This window comes from Lynx canadensis, chromosome B2 (genome assembly GCF_007474595.2).
Source record: "Lynx canadensis isolate LIC74 chromosome B2, mLynCan4.pri.v2, whole genome shotgun sequence".
NCBI lineage: Eukaryota > Metazoa > Chordata > Mammalia > Carnivora > Felidae > Lynx > Lynx canadensis.
The window spans coordinates 128,489,603-128,505,284 of record NC_044307.1 but is presented as its reverse complement, the minus strand read 5'-3'; positions in this window follow the sequence as shown (position 1 = coordinate 128,505,284).

The window sequence follows — 15,682 nt, the reverse complement described above, 5'->3', positions numbered from 1 at the left end:
GATTCCTAATGACCTTCATAATACTTGACAAGTAAAGTAAAAATTTGAACTCAGGGCAATGGCTGTCTGCAATTCTGAAATGACTATGTGAGTTTAGTAATTTCTATGGAACACAAAATTAAAAGTTACATATAGAACATAATTATCTTAGATGGATTATTTGGATAAATTCAGCTGTAGATGGATTATTTGGACAAACTCTTCATGAGTTCAGTATATATAAGAATGAGATGGGTCATATATGAGTTGTGTTATTCGGAACAATTCCAGTGGAAGCCAGAACCAGAAGAAGATTTGAGAAAGAGCTGAGTATTTTAAGAAAATAGCAGTATGTTCTGGAAATTATCTGTAAATTAAGTGGATATGAAACATCATGAAGAGTAAGAGATAGGCAAAATGGTAACAAAAAAGTAACTGGTTTAAGGAGATGCAAAAGGCATGAGGAAACCTTTTGGGTGATGGAGATGTTCTATATCATGATGTGGTAGTAGTTAAATGGCTGTGTACAGATCTCAAAGTTCACCAAACTCATAACTCATATGTGTGAATTTTAGTATATGTAAATTATACTTAAATAAAGAGGTTGGGGGGGGGGGACATGTCAACAGTCTCAATAACAGTTGTGTAAAGTAGTCGGAGTTGGAAGCACCTGCTCTAGATGTCATTATCCCAGTGGGCAGGCCCAACTAGTCAGGAGGGCAATGTTTCTTGTTAAATGAACTTTTTCATAGAAAACTGTGACTGAATATTATTATTTTCAGTTTTTTGTACTTGGGAATATGTCTTGTAATGAATCCAGGGGAGCACATTAAGAGATTGAGACTGATATTTTTAAAGTATTTTCAAAAAGAAATATTTTTAAGTTGTTGGTAAACATTGTTGTATATTTATATAAATGTATATGAGGTTTTGACTTGCTTAGTATTTCAACATCACACATTTACAAATCATCACATAGTATCAGATTTCTATATTCTTCCTGATACTATAATTATAGTTCCATTAGCAAGTGGATGAGGCAATAATGCTAATAACAAAATTAAATTGCAGATTAACTCATTGCCATAGTAACCAGATGACACCGTAAAATTTAATCATAATTTGTTTTGAAGAGCATTGCCTTACAATTTTGTGTACATCAATAATTTTTGTCAACATCTTTGATATCAAAGATGTGAAAAATTGCATAATGATTCCAATTTAAGAAAAAATATTATTTTTAAAGTTGTTTTAATTTTTTTTACATTTTATTTATTTTTGAGAGAGAGAGAGAGAGAGAGAGAGAGAGAGACAGAGACAGAGAACAAGTGGGGGAGGGACAGAGAGAGAGGGAGACACAGAATCTGAAGAAGGCTCCAGGCTCCAAGTTGTCAGCACAGAGCCCAACGCAGGACTCAAATTCACAAACCGTAAGCTCATGACCTGAGCCTAAGTCAGACGCTTAATTGACTGAGCCACCCAGGCACCCCTAAAGTTGTTTTAATTTTTTATGAGTACACTAATTTTAATGAAAATTCAATGTTAAATATGGTTTTGGACATTGAAATAGATTTTTATATGTATGTTCTGTGAGTTGAATTCTTGGATTACTTTTTTCTTATAAAATCACATATATATTCCAAATGCTAAGAACAAATGATGTGTAGATGTAAACAGCCAAGAAGAAAAATTAATTGCAGCTGCAAAGAGTGAAATCGAAGCAAAATTATCAATAACTTTACATTTTTTATGATGATTGAAGTTAACAAGCTTTTCTACACTTAACAATCACTGTGCGAGGCATGCATTCATTCAGAGATGAATAAATAAATAGTATTCTACTTTTAGAAACTGTAGTCGACTGAGAAAATATAAAACTTCTGCACAGTGAAGGAAACAATCAACAAAACTAAAAGGCAAGCTACAGAATGGGAGAGGATATTTCCAAATGGCATATCTGATAAAGGGTTAGTATACAAAATATATAAAGAGTTGATGCAACTCAATGCCCAAAAACAAATAATCCAATTTAAAAATGAGCCGAAGACATGAACAGATATTTCTCCAAAGAAGACATACAGATGGCCAACAGACACATGAAAAGATGTTCATCGTCATTTATCATCAGGGAAATGCAAATCAAAACGACAATGAAATATCACCTCACCCCTGTCAGAATGGCTAAAATAAACAATACAAGTAACAACCAGTGTTGGTGAGAATGTGGAGAATAAAGGAACACTCATGCAAAGTTAGTGGGAATGCAAACTAGTGCAGCCACCTGAAAACCTGAAAACAGTATGGATGTTCCTCAAAAAGTTAAAAATAGAATTACCCTACAATCCAGCAATCATACTTCTTGGTATTTATCCTCAAAATACAAAAATATTAATTCAAAAGTTTACATGTGCCCCTGTTTATAGCAGCATTATTTACAGTAGCCAAATTATGGAAACAGCTCAAGTGTCCATTGATTGATGAATGGATACAGAAGTGGTATATATATACATATATATATAAAATATTATTCAGCCGTAAAAATATGAAATCTTACCATTTTCAACAACATGGATGCAGCTAGAGAGTATAATTCTAAGCAAAATAAGGCAGTCAGAGAAAGACAAATAACATATGATTTCATTCATATGTGGAATTTAAGAAACAAAACAAATGAGCAAAGGAAAAGAGAGAGAGAAATCAAAATACAGGCTCTTAACTATAGAGAATAAACTGATGGTTACCAGAGAGGAGGTGGGGGGGGGGTGTGAAATAAGTGATGGGAGATTAAGGAGAACACTTGTCTTAATGAATACAGGGTGATGAATGTAATTGTTGAGTCACTATATTGTACACTTGAAGCTTGAAACTAATATTACACTGTATGTTAACTAACTGGAATTAAAACAAAACTTAAAAAAAAGAAAAATATGCAAGCAAACATAATTAAAACACTACATGACAATTATATAGTAGAAATGTGTGCAATATGAGTAAGTGCTAGAATGAAGAGTACTTAATTCTGTTAAATGAATTGAGTGAATATTCCCAGCAGTGGCACAGTTGATTGACTTGGAACCTGAAAAAATGGAGTCTACCAAATGTATCAAGTGACGGAAGTCATTGTAGCCTAAGGGAAAACAAGTTGAACTTTAGAAATATACATAAAATTTTAGATGTAGGGCCACCTGGTTGGCTCAGTTGGTAGAGCATGTGACTCTTGATCTTGGAGTTGTAAGTTCGAGCCCCATGTTGGGTGTAGAGACTACTTTTTTTTTTCAATGTTTTATTTATTTTTGAGAGAGAGACAGAGAGCATGAGTGTGGGAGTGGCACAGCGAAAGCGAGAACGAGAGCGAGAGTGAGAGAGAGAGAGAATCTGAAGGAGGCTACAGGCTCTGAGCTGTTAGCACAAAGCCTGATGCGGGGCTTGAACTCATGAACTGCGAGATCATGACCTGAGCTGAAGTCAGGTGCTTAATCGACTGAGCCACCCAAGTGCCCCAGGTGTTGAGATTACTTAAAATAAAATTTCAAAAAATAAGTAAGTAAAATAAAATTTCAGTTGTAAAATTATTTTTCCTCAGAAATACAAAGTAATAATACATTTTCTTCTAAATCTTGCTCTTGAGAAGTCCAGATTATCAATTATTTCCTTCACTGATAGTGCCTGTGATGTTGTATTTAAAATGCCATCCTTATGCGCAAGGTCAACTAGCCTTTCTCCTTTGTCCTAGGCAGCCTTTAGTTTTGTGCTTTACATTTAGGTCTATAATCCATTTTTCATTAACTTTGTGAAATGTGTAAGGTCTGTGTCTAGATCCATTTTCTTGCATGTGATATGTAGTTGTTCTAGCACCATTTGTTGAAAAGACTATCTTTGCTCTAGCACTTTTTTTGTTAAATTGAAGCATGATTAACACACAGTGTTACATTAGTTTCAGGTATACAATTCTATGCATTACTCAGTGTTCATCAAGATAAGTATAACCTTGATCCTCTTTATCTATTTTACCCTCCCCTCTGGCAATCACCAGATTGTTCTCTGTATTGTTTTTATTCCTTTGTCAAAATAAGTTCACAGTATTTATTTGAGTCTATTTCTGGGTTCTCTATTCTGTCCCATTGATTTGTCTATTTTTTCACCAATGCCGTACTATCTTCTTTACTGTGGGTTTAGAGTGAGTCTTAAAGTTGGTTATTGTCATTCCTCCAAATTTGTGTTCTTTCAATATTGTGTTGGCTATTCTGAATATTTTGTGTCTCCATAAGAACTTTAGAATCAATTTGTCAATATCTACAAAATAACTCACTGGATCTACAGATCAAGTTAAGAAAAACTGACATCTTGACAATGAGTTTTCCCATCTACAAACATTAGCTATCTGCCCATTTATTTAATATTTTGATCCCATCAGAGTTTTGTAGTTTTCCACATATGGATTTTGTACATATTTTGTTAAAACTTTTAAGTAAATATTTCATTTGGCGGGTATTAGTGTAAATGGTATTGTGTTTTTAGTTTCCAATTCTATTTGTTCATTGCTGATGTATAGAATATCTATTTATTTTTGTAGCCTTCTTCCCTGCAAGCTTGCTATAATCACTTTTTAGTTCTAGGAATTTTTTGGACAATATTTTTGGATTTTCTACATAGAAAACAAAGTTATCTGTGAACATACACAGTTTTGTTTCTACTTTTCCAATATGTATACATTTTAATTCCTTTTCTTGTCTTATAGAATTAGCTAGGACTTCCAGTATGAGGTTGAAAAGGAGTGGTCAGAGGATACTTCCTTACCTTTTCCTGATTTTATTGGGAAATTTTCTAGTTTCTCATCATTAAGTATGATGTCTGCTGTAGGTGTTTTTTTTTGTTTTGTTTTGTTTTTTGGTTTTTGGGTTTTTTTTGTAGATGTTTTTTATCCAATTTAAGGAGTTCACTTCTATTCCTACTTTGCTGAACGATTTTGTCATAACTGGGCATTTGATTTTGCGTCAGATTATTTTCCACCATTTATTGATATAATTTTGCTTTCTTAGCCTATTGATGTGATTACATTATTTGATTTTTGAATGTTGAACAAGTGTTGCATATGTGTGATAAATCTACTTGGTCATGGTACATAGATCTCTTCATACATTGTTGGATTTGTTTTGCTAATATTTTGTAGAGGATTTTTGTATCTATGTTGCATAAGAAATACTGGTTTGTAGTTTTCTTGTAATGTCTTTGTCTGGTTTTAGTATTAAGATAATGCTAGCCTCATAGAGTCTAAAATATTCCCTCTGCTTCTATTTTCTGGAAGAGATTGTAGAAAATTGGTGTAATTTCATCCTTAAATATTTCGTATAATTCACCAGTGACTCTATCTGATCAATTTATCCATTTATTATCCATTTGTTACATTCTTACATAATTTGTGAGAGGGCTCTATTAAACTTGTTTGTTCAATCTGCCAAGTTTATTCAGAATCTGACAATTTATGAGTCTATTGCTATAATGAGATTATTTTTTTTTTGGAAGATGTACTTTTTGCCAGTGGGAGAAGCTAGAAGGGCATTGACAGGTAATTCAGAAATGAAATAGGAAGCTTGCCAACTGTCCAGATGACAGATCATTAAAAATCTGGGGTAAGGAAATCATGAAGGGAAATTTTTGAGAGAATTAGTTGCTGATTGTGTTTCCTAAGCCAAGGAAAAATAAATATTTAAGAAATATCAGCTGGTCAGATAAATAAAATGCTTCAGAGGGATATTTAATTTGAAGACTAAGAACTGGCCATTAAATCTGGTATCCAAAGGATCACAGATGACCTTAAAAAAAAGTTTCATTAATGTGGCAGAAAGAACAGCTAGATTCCTACTAATCATTTAGCTGTGAAAAATGTGTAGAGATTAACTTGCTAATACTCAGTTCTTTGAATTTGATTCTTACAATATGTTAAAGACCCAATATACTATTGTTTACTCAACCTATAATGTAATATTTAACTTGCATTTGTTTTGACCAATAATACTTCACATAGGTAGAAATGGAAGCCCTATATCATCAAGATAATATATTTAAGAAATTTGAATATTGGGTATATTGAAAACTGACATAAAGGGATAAGAAATAATTTGTGTATAGTCTCAGAGGTAGATATTTAATCCCATTCCTTCCTTTTCTGTATTTTCTCCAGTGGATTCAATTAGACTGGCAGACTTATAAATCCTTGAAGCATGTTAGAGAAACTTCGGTAAGAGAGCTTTCATTGAAACATGTAATGTTATACATTTAACTTCACCACAAAAGAGTCATATAATTGACCTTTTTTTACTATAAAACTTTAAGAGGGTTTTTGACTTTTATATTGACCATATGCCAAAGGTAAGACTATGTCAGGAGATTTTAAGGGAAATTGACATTGACAGAGATTAGGAAACAGAACAGATATAGAAAATATGACAGACACCACAGGGTAACTTTGGTTGACATTCTGGTTGTTAATAAGATGGGAGTGGGGCGCCTGGGTGGCGCAGTCGGTTAGGCGTCCGACTTCAGCCAGGTCACGATCTCGCGGTCTGTGAGTTCGAGCCCCACGTCAGGCTCTGGGCTGATGGCTCGGAGCCTGGAGCCTGTTTCCGATTCTGTGTCTCCCTCTCTCTCTGCCCCTCCCCCGTTCATGCTCTGTCTCTCTCTGTCCCAAAAATAAATAAACGTTGAAAAAAAAATTAAAAAAAAAAAAAAAAAGATGGGAGCAACTGCATGGGGACTTTCAGAAATGAATGACTGATTTTGAATGTGACTTATGGCTTTTATATGAGTAAATAGAATTACGAACATTTTCTTTCTCTTTTCTTTCTCTTTTTCCTCTTTCTTTCTTTCTTTCTTTCTTTCTTTCTTTCTTTCGCCAAGTGATGAATGACAACTACCATTAAGCTATTTCTAATTAAAAGAGACTTGGGAAAAACTTAATCACATATATTTGATTAGTCTTACTATATGCATCACTTGCTCCTTATAATCCAATTCAAATCACCTTTGAAAATAATCTAGTATGAGTATGTTATATAACTTTCTATTTGTAGTAAGCAAATTAAATTATATAGTTAGATATTTTCAAATCAGAGAAAGCTATCGACTTTGTTAGTGTTGATGATTTAATGATCCTGGAAATATATCAAGTTATAAAAGCCCTAAATGGGGACTAAAAACATGATTTTATAATATTTGGAATATTAATAATACTTGGAATATTTATAATATTTGGAATATTAATATGAATATTTGGAATAATATTTGGAATATTAATAGTATTTCATATTTTAAATATAGAATAGATTAATTGAGAAGAAAGAGTTCTGGGGAAAAATGTAGGTGTATTCAGAAATGTAAGATATTATATGATAAAAGGAGTTGACACGTTTTAAATTACTTGATTTAAAGATTAATATAAATCTACTGTAACCAAGGTAATGTGGTGTGATAGGATGGCTATATTGATAGATGGAAGACGATAGAGAAACCAGAAATGTAACCTTTGGCATAAGATCGATTTTGACACATTTACCAAGGAGATTAAATAGAGAAAAAAAATACTCTTTTCACCAAGTGATACTAAAAACAATTGGTAACCACATGCAAAAAAAAAAAAAAAAAAAGAAGCCCTCAACTCATACTTTGCACTATACATACATATAACTTGAAATGAATCATAGAGCTAAAGGTAAAACACAAAACTATAAAACTTTCAGAAAATATAGAGGACATATTTGTGAATTTTAGTTATGAAAAGATTTCTTAGGCCAAAAAAGCACAACCAACTAAGGAAAAGATGTATACATTAGAAGTCATCAAATTAAAAATTTTTACTCTTCAAAAACAAAGCTACTTGAAAGAAAATGACAAGCCTTATGCAGGAGGAAAAAAATGGTAATGCACATAGGTGATAAAAGAATCGGTTAAGAAGATATAGAAAGAACTCTTAAATTTCTTTCCAAAGAAAACAGCTCAATTAAAGTGGGTAAAAGATTTGAACAGTAGTTTACTGAAGAAGATATACTACTGGCAAATAAGCATATGACCATCATAAGTCATTAAGGAAATGCAAATTAAAACTACATATAAATAACACCACATGCCTATTAGCATTGATCAAACAAATAAAAACTGACATTTACAAATTATGTGAGGATTATGCTTGGGATTCTGTGTATGAGTGTGTGTGTGTCTCTTTCTCTGCCCCTCCCTTGCTCATGCTCTCTCTCTCTCTCTCTCTCTCTCTCTCTCTCTCTCAAAAATAAATAAACATTGAAATAAAAACATTCTGGTAAGGATTAAAAAACAACTGGCCTCTCATACATGGCTGATAGGAATGCAAAATATTATATCCACATTGCACAACAGTTTGATAGGTTCTTATATATCACTCAAGAATCCCACTCCTAGATACTTAAAAACAAGAATGAAAACATTACTCACACAAAACCTGTATGCCAATCTTTAGGGCAGTTCTGCTAATAATCCCTCAAAATGGAAACAACACAAATATGAATTGGTGAATAGTGAGCAAACTGTGGAATATTGATACAATGCATCCTACTCAGTAATAAAAAGGAATGAACTAGTGATATACAACAACATGGGTGAATCTCAATGATGTGAGTGGAAGAAGGTAGGCATCAAATGTATACTGTATTATTACATTTATAAAAATTCTAGGAAATGACAAAACCATATGCCTGAAATCCAATCAGTGGTTGCTATTGACTGAGGGTGGAGGACAGGGACAAAGTCTGAATGGTCAGAGAGCTTTCAGGTTACGTACTTCTGTTGATACAGAAGTATCTTATATTTAGATTGTGGGTATACAATTGTATGAGTTTTTCCAAATTCACAGAGTTGAGTGTAGAACTAGAAAGTTTTAATGTTCCTCTATGTAAATTATACTTCTGTAGGTCCAACAATTTATTTTGAAAACTTAGAATAAAAATAATATAGTTTCTCTGTGATTCCTGGCACTATCCTTGTACTTCTCCAGCATGCGTGTGTGATTTTTCATCTATCCTTATAAAAAAAATGTAATCTATAGTTATAGTCAATATTTATGTCTTTATTTCTTGCATTTTTCCCAACTAAGAAGTATGTATCCGTTGTCTTTTCCACATCAACATAAAATTCTGAGGTCAATTTTATATTCTATTTTTGAATCAATTCAGTATCATACAATCCTATATTATTAGCATATTCCATAAGCTGTACCCAGTTTTTGTCACTTAAAGTTGTAATATCAATTTTGTTTTCCATTTAAAATAAGCCTATTACGTTAGCAAAATCAACATTACATGATTTGATATGCAAAAGTATCAGAGCATAGGGGAAGGAGTTAAGGCTGTAATAACAAAATAACCTTAAAATAAATCCTGGATCTATTAATTTAAGGGTTGTGTGGCTTTGAGTAAATTATATATTCTTTTTGAATTTGAATTTTCCTTTCTATAAAATGGAGATAATTGATGTAGTTAGGTTATTCTTAATATTTCGTTAGAATATTTCCACTTCATATTGTGAAATGGTATTAAATGACTTTCTAATAGACATATCTTGAAATCCTACACTTAATAAAGTAGTTTTTCTTTTGTTTTATTCTTTTAATTATTTGTTATAAAGTGGGATATGTTTTAAATGTAGCGAAATTGTGCAGTGAAATATATTTTTATAAAGATTTTTTAAAATTTATTTATTTATTTTGAGAGAGAGAGAGAGAGAGAGAGGGCAAATGAAGGTGGGGCAGTGAGAGAGAGAATCCGTGCTATCAGCACAGAGTTTGATGTGGGCTCAATCCCACAAACCATTAGATCATGACCTGAGCCTAGATCAAGAGTTGGACGCTTAAGCGACTAAGCCACCCAGGACTGCTACAGTGGAATATGTTTATCTTATATTTAGAGCTTGATGAACTTGATAAATGCATACACCTTGGTAATCCACAGTACTGTCATGATATGGGACATTCCCATCATTGTATAGTGTCTTTGTACCCGTTCCCTGTCAATCCCCACCCCCACTTCCTGAGGCAACTATTATTTGGACCTATCACCATAGCTTAGTTTCACAAATTCTAGAACTTCATATAAGTGGAATCACATGTTATACACTCTTGTGTGTCTGATTTCTTTCATTTACCATAATAATTTTGAGATCCATTTACAGTATGGCTGAGTGGTACTCCGTATTATGTGCATATTAGTCATTTATTTCCTGTTCTTGAGCATACTGGAGTTTGCCTACAATGAATTAAGCTATTATGGATATTCTTATACAAATGGTTTTGTGGACATATGTTTTCATGTATCTTACATAAATATATAGAAGTGAAATCCCTAGAGCATAAAGTAGATGAATATTTATGCTTATAAGAAACTGTTAATTTTCCCAATTTATTTTACCATGTTACTATCCCACTAGTATTAGAAGAATGCTACTTGCTCTGTATCCATGCCAACCGCTGGCATTATTGGTTTTTAAAATTTTAGCCATTCAGCAGTATGTAGTGGCAACTCATTTTAATTTTAACTTTTATTCCCTGACTAGTAATGTTGAGCACATTTTTATACGCTTGTTAGCTACTTTGTCCTCTTTTGTGAAGCATCTGTTCAAGAATATTCCCAGTTTTATTGATTTGTTTGTCCTTTTATTATTAACCTATAGAATTCTTATCTACTCTGGGTACAAGTCCTTTATCTGGTAAATGAATTGCAAATAATTTTCCTCAGTCTAAGGTCTGCCAAATTATCTTCTTAATGGTTATAATTATATTAGCAGAAGCTTAATTTTCCTGAAGTTAATTTATAATTTTTTCCATTCTACTTAATCTTTTTTTCTGTTAGCTAACATATTTGATATGGAATAAGATATATAAAATATTAAATAAAATGGTATGCTTACAGACAAAGCACATATTTTGGTAAGAATCTTTTCATAAGACAAGTGGAAAAAGCACAGGTGCTTATTCAAGTATAAAACCATTGAGACAGCAAATTGAATCCATCTACTATGAATAGCATTACAAATGTTGTTACATGCCATGAAATATAACTTAGACAACCACCAAAGATAAACTATTAAAGGACAATTGATACTTGGGTTATAGCAAAAGACAGCAGGGACATGCAAGGAATGTTAAGTACCATGGGTGAGAGATATTACATTCTATTCAAATTTAAATAAAGGAATGAGAATATTTCATGAATATTATGTGATCTGTGATCTTAAATGAAAAATAATTTTCTCAGAACTTCTAATCTTAACATGATGTTTTTACTTATTCAGTTATTTATTCATTTCTGTACTCCCCGAATGTAATTCATTTATTTATTCAAGAAATATTTATTGTATAGCTACTATGTACTAGACTTGATTTGATTTAAAGACAAGGGAATGCTAAAGTAAAGCCTCTGAGCTAAGCAAAGAGAGGATGCTTGCTGCTTGCCCCATTTTCTTCCTTGTGTTTTAAACAGTAGAGTTCAATTTAAAAAGAATGAGAAAAAGATAAAGAAGAGGAAGAGAGGGAAGAGGAGGAGTTCTGGAAAAGTAACTACTTGTAAGTTTATCAGGAAAGCATTCAGGAACTACTGATAGTTATCACATGGTTCATGAGTTCAAGCCCCGTGTCGGGCTCTGTGCTCACAGCTTGGAGCCTAGAGCCTGCCTCGGGTTCTGTGTCTCCCTCTCTCTCTGCCCCTCCCCTGCTCACACTCTGTCTCTCAATAAACAAACAAACAAAAAAACAAACATTAAGAAATTAAAAAAAGAAAAAAGAACTACCGATAGTTGATAGTTTCTAATCTGTTAACTGAGCAACCTGAACTAAACAGTATGTGTATGTTTGTTTTTACCAAGTCTACTCTATGGAAGGAATTGTTAATTTGGGGATCTCAATAGCCCTGTTTATTTATTACTGGTATGTTTATTTTATGTAGGTCATAGTTGGTACTTAAGAAATGTTTGGGGGAAGGCAGGCAATTAGAAGACCATGAAAACCAAATGGCAGGGTTATTTAAATTAGTGATCAAAGGAAAATGTGACATTATCTACTTCTCATTTTTATAACTAGTACTTGGCATCCAGGGATTCCAATAGTTTGCGAGTCATTATTTCATAGTAGACTGATTATTTCTTAATTGAAAGTTTTTCTTTTTAAGAATAAGTAATTGTATTCAGAAAGTTCTGCATCATTCTGAGGAATATTCCTTGATACTTTATCTGTTAATAAGCTGAATTTAATTTTTTTATTTTATGTTTATTTATTTTGGAGAGAGAGAGAGAGAGAGAGAGAGAGAGAGAGAGAGAGCACGCAGGGGAGGGGCAGAGAAAGAGAGAGACACAGAATCTGAAACAGGCTCCAGGCTCTGAACTGTCAGCACAGAGCCTGACGTGGGGTTCAAACTCATGAATCCTGAGATCATGACCTGAGCTGAAGTCGAATGCTTAACCTATGGAGCCACCTAGTTGCCCCAGTTTCATTTTATTTTTTTTTTTTTAATTTTCTTTTCAACGTTTTTATTTATTTTTGGGACAGAGAGAGACAGAGCATGAACGGGGGAGGGGCAGAGAGAGAGAGGGAGACACAGAATCGGAAACAGGCTCCAGGCTCTGAGCCATGAGCCCAGAGCCTGACGTGGGGCTCGAACTCCCGGACCGCGAGATCGTGACCTGGCTGAAGTCGGACGCTTAACCGACTGCGCCACCCAGGCGCCCCGCCCCAGTTTCATTTTAAAGGTAGGTACGGTGATATGTCATCTTTAGTTATATTGCATATGCCTAAAATGTATAGCAGAACCCACTTAAACGTCCATCACAGGTATTTCTGTTTCCAATTATTATGCATAAGCTGTGGTAGACCATCATTTCCACTATTTCAACTAGAAAAAAAAATGGTTACTACAAAAATCATATTATTTTGGAATACATTAGAAAAGAGCTCTTCCCAGTTAAGTTGGAAGTCTTGTCTACACACTGCTTTTTTTTTTTTTTTTTTTTTTTTTTTTATTCCCAGAGGGCATTTGGGATCTGGGCATGGACTGTGGATCAGGTTTGCCATAAGAGAAGGACTCTGCTGGTGTAAAGATAAGCCAGTATCTGCATTGGCTGTTGTGACAGTTTGGAATCTGGGGAGCCTAAATGCAGAACTGCCAATTTTCTCCCCTTGGACTTCTGCTGAGTGCTGAGGCAGCCAGGAGTTGGGATGGAAACATGGAATGAAATTTCATACAGTTGAACAGTGCGTAAAAGTCAAAGTCTTGGCAGAGACAGAGGGTTCAATAAACCTGTGATTGGTCATATCCTTAAGATCTTTGAAACCTGACTAAAAAAATGAGACGAACATGAGTTTCAGCCTCTTTCTGGCCATATTTAAATCTTGAATGGATTAAGGTGATTAGTTTATCACTGTCTACCTGGAAAAGAAAAAAAAGAGAAATTTCTCAGAGGAAATTCACTTCAAATTTAGCCTCTTTTAGAAATAATAGTTGCCATTTATTAAAAATTGGGAGGCATATTTAGAAGCAAAGATTTGTGACCCAATGTAAAAAAAAATTAATCTAAGGAAAAAGAGCCTGTGTATTTATATGATTTATATGTTAAAATTAGCAGAAAAGGTCTTAGTAATACTACCATAAGCATGTTAATGAAACTGGGAAAAACTTAAATATTTTGGATAAAGATGGATAATTTAAACAGAGAAATTATATCCATTTAAAAAGAATGAAATACGCAAACTAAAACTGAGAAAATAGTATGTGAAATTAAGGATTCATTAGATGTGTTTCAACATCAGAAGAAAACAGCAGAAGAAAAGATCATTAACTTGCAGAAGAAAATCAATAGAAACTATCAGAACTTAAGTTCAGAGAAAAATAATGAAAAAGTAACAAAATAAACCCAACAAAACATGACATACATGAAGGGTCAATATAAAGTGTTCTAATATATAAACTTTAGAGTTCCAAAAGGAGAAGAGAAAAATAATACAGGAAGAAATTGTGTTTTCAGAACTAACTGTAAACAATTTCCCAAAACTGATGAAAGAGATCAACCATATATTAAAGACATTTGTTAAACTCCAAGAAACAATTTGGAATTAATGTGGGAAGGGGATCAGTTATTTTACGTATGTCATAATCAATTTGCTGAAAATGAAAGATAAAGAGAAAATCCAAAAAATTAGTTGAGGAAGAAAAAGCCAAATTATCTTTGAAAGGCAACATTAAACCTGATGGCAGAATTATAGAAGCCAGGAGACAATAAAATGATATTTTAAATGTGATAAAAGAAAATTTTTGCTCTCTAGAATTCTCTAACCAGCAAAAATATCCTTGAATAACCAAGATGTTACACAGATGTTTTTAAAAATAGAAGTTGAGAGAATTTGTTGCCAACAGAGCTGTACCACTATACACTAAAGAAGATCTTTGACTAAATCTAAATAATCTTGGATAAAAGCAGAAAATTTAAGAACAGAATAAAGAACACCCAAAATGGAAATTATTTGGTTTAAACAAACATTTCAATGATTATTAAAAGAACAACAATAGCAATGTCTTATAGTTTTTTTTCATTAAAAAATTGCCAACTTAAAAAATTCTATTAATAATAATACACTTTTTTGGTATGTAGTTCTATGAGTTTTTTTATAGGGTTTTTTAATTTTATTTTTATTTTTTTTTCAATTTACTTCCAAATTAGTTGACATATAGTGCAACAGTGATTTCAGGAGTAGATTCCTTAGTGCCCCTTACCCATTAAGCCCATCCCCCCTCCCACAACCCCTCCAGTAACCCTCTGTTTGTTCTCCATATTTATAAGTTTCTTCTGTTTTGTCCCCCTCCCTGTTTTTATATTATTTTTGTTTCCCTTCCCTTATGTTCCTCTGTTTTGTCTCTTAAAGTCCTCATATGAGTGAAGTCATATGATTTTGGTCTTTCTCTGAATGACTAATTTCACTTAGCATAATACCCTCCAGTTCCATCCATGTAGTTGCAAATGGCAAGATTTCATTCTTTTTGATTGCCGAGTAATACTCTGTTCTATATATATACCACATCTTCTTTATCCATTCATCCATCGATGGACATTTGGGCTCTTTTCATACTTTGGCTATTGTTGATAGTGCTGCTATAAACACGGGGGTGCATGTGTCCCTTTGAAACAGCACAACCTGTATCCCGTGGATAAATGCCTAGTAGTGCAATTGCTGGGTTGTAGGGTACTTCTATTTTTAGTTTCTTGAGTAACCTCCATACTGTTTTCCAGAGTTGCTGCACCAGCTTGCATTCCCACCAACAATGCAAAAGAGATCCTCTTGTCCGCATCCTCACCAACATCTGTGGTTGCCTGAGTTGTTAATGTTAGCCATTCTGACAGTTGTGAGGTGGAACCTCATTGTGGTTTTGATTTGTGTTTCCCTGATGGTGAGTGATGTTGAGCATTTTTTTCATGTCGGTTGGCCATCTGGATGTCTTCTTTGGAGAAGTGTCTATTCATGTGTTTTGCCCATTTTTCACTGGATTATTTGTTTTTTGGGTGTTGAGTCTAATAAGTTCCTTATAGATTTTGGATACTAACCCTTTTTCTGATATGCCATTTGCAAATTCTTCTCCCATTCTGTTGGTTGCCTTTTAGTTTTGCTGGTTGTTTCCTTCCCTGTGCAGAAGCTTTTTAT